Genomic DNA, 2724 nt, shown 5'->3' with positions numbered 1-2724 from the left:
TTGAGTTTGTTATACTTTTTTGTATGATGGCACACTAGACTCCCAAGGCCACCTGATGAAGGTGAACCTTGTGGGGTTCATCATTTATTTTAGATGCTATACTTTTATTTGAAATTCATTGGGTTGATTTATGTCTTGGCTCATTGTTCTTCATGTCTAGAACTATAAAACGGAGAGATCCTCAGTTCTTTGTTGAGTTGTACATGTAGATGTGACCTACTCGCATGTACTAGATCATTAAGAAGCTAGAAGGGGTATTCTTGGATTGACATGCTGAGAAATTGGATGTCGATAGCCCCTCCAAATCTTAAGGGTAGACTTAGGGTAAGTGTGTCCTTATAGCGAGATTTCCCTACACCTAATGCGATCATAGGAATGTGATCTGGGAGAGATCTCTATTAACATTCATATGGGATTAGAGTTCAATCGCTGAGAAATTAGGTTTAGACTAATCTTGAGATCCTTCGGTATAAATCACCCCTGCCTTGCTTTTACTGTGCATCCATATATCATGATGGCCCATCAAGGGGATCCTCATCTCTAGGCCTCTCTATCTCATTGTTGCTCTTATGATTTCCTGTGTCGACTGTACTGTTTATTCTTGCAAGTTGTTTATATTATTGCACTTGTTAGAGTAGTAAAAGATGCTTAAATTGTAAAGTTAGATAATAGGTGATGGATGAGTAATAGGAGCTCCTTAGCCTTGTGGAATATGACCCTTGTGTCACTCAAAGGGTATTACTTGGCGATCATGTACACTTGCAGGTGAGCAATCAAGTTTTTAGATGGCCTCAATGAGGAGCTCATTGAGGCCATATGCCCTAGGCTTTTTTTTCTCTTTGTGGGGTAGATAGCCTCAATGAGCTCCTCATTGAGGCTGTATGGAGTCAAATTTATCATGGCAAACTTGCCATCTTGTCTCTCTCTTCATTACTCTTTTTCTCCAACCAAGCTCCAACCTTCATTATTCATCAAACCATGGCTGGATCTCATTATTTATGCCGCTAATTTATCTTCTTATATCTTTGATAAGTAGATCTAGTGGATTTCTCCAAGTTCCACTCAAGTTTCCTTAAGCTTTAGGTAGTAAGAAACTTGATGAATTAACTTTATGTTCTTCTTTTCTTCATGCTTTCATGAGCCTATGTGTGGATTATTTCAAGTTTTTAGCTTGTCTTGTGTGGTATGAGCATCATGGTTATGAATTTCCTTGAATTTATGTACAATGTTTTTGAATTTCATGATGTTTGGAACCTCTTTCAATTTGAATAGTATCCATACGGCCCCCATATTGCCATATGGATCCTATTCTATTGTGTTTCTCAATGTTTTCCCCATTTTCATGCCACGTCTTGCATTCTCTTGGATTTCTTAAAGTCTTATATGGTTTAATATTGATGTAGGAATGCCCAACAATAAGAAATTTGCCTCCAAACTTCCAAGAAGCATAATGCCAACTCCGAAGAACCCCACATTAAGCTTGCTCATCATAAGGCAAAGTATGAAGTTTTGAAGATCAAACTTTTTTAGCACATTTCATCACATAGAATGGGGTATTTTGGAAACACTTGGAATGGATGACCATGTCAAGAAATTATTTTTACATGGTTGTTGGCGAATTTGTTTGAAATCAAAGCTCCTACCTGTCGCCAACTAACCTTGTAGGTTTTGAGCACTTTCGAAGCACACCAAGACCACCACATCAACAATGTCTAGCGATGACTAGTTTGACATTTGAGCATGGATGCTTGCTTTATTTTTGTAGTTTGTTATTTTGCTTTACTTTATGTATGTGTGTTTGTTTGATTCTAATAAGTTGGGAAGGGTTATGCCCTACCAACCTTAAGTAGAACCTTCTTTACTTTGTCTAGTTTGTGTGTTTGACTACTCCATAGTATTTAATTTTTGCAATTTAAATTTTTATTTTGAATGATGATGCCACTTTATGCCTTGTAGGGCATTAATGGAGCTTGGTGAGCCTCTCCACATTTTATGGAAGGCGGACCCTACATGAAAAGCTTGCAACACCTTTTGTTCGGGTCACATCTCGCCGCATTCACAAGTTTAGCCGGGGAAGTTTGTTTTCACTATCCTCCATTATTTTCATTGTATACATTACTGATAAATGCTTGAGGGAACATATTTTTATACATGGTTTACATGCAGTGAGCATCATTTTATATGTAGTTTATGGCTAATATCATGTATTGTGTGTTCTTTTATTCATATAGGTCGTGAATGCATTGGAAATTTAAAAGGAAGCAAAGATAAGCTATTAAGGCACTATGTTGAGAGTTCTTGTAGAAATTAAGGATGAAAGCACAAGAGGAGTTTGTGAATGAGGAGATGTGGCCAACCTCCAAAGATATACAATTCAATTCACTATTTGGAAGGGCACAAAGGCAGTCACATATTCACATTCCTACTCTTTGTGAGAATTTCAAGATCTTTGAAGATGCGTCGATGAAAAAAAGTCTTATAGCCTACCACATAATAGTGTATTCGATTACGTGGTCTCAAGAAAAGAATGTTTTGATCGCGTTTATAAAAATCACTGTAGCAAAGGCCTATAAATAGCCATTTTGCCCTACTCTTTCTCATCTTTTGTGTGGCTCTTGAGGGGTGAGATGGTTTAGGGGTTTGGAGAGGAGGTCTTTGCCGATTTGAGGGTGTTCTTCATCAACTTTGATAGTTTTCTTCATCGTCATAGCACTTGGGAAGCCA

This window comes from Dioscorea cayenensis, chromosome 1, assembly GCF_009730915.1.
Source record: "Dioscorea cayenensis subsp. rotundata cultivar TDr96_F1 chromosome 1, TDr96_F1_v2_PseudoChromosome.rev07_lg8_w22 25.fasta, whole genome shotgun sequence".
In the NCBI taxonomy this organism is placed as follows: domain Eukaryota; kingdom Viridiplantae; phylum Streptophyta; class Magnoliopsida; order Dioscoreales; family Dioscoreaceae; genus Dioscorea; species Dioscorea cayenensis.
The sequence above is the reverse complement of the archived record's forward strand: the minus strand, read 5'-3'. Positions refer to the sequence as shown.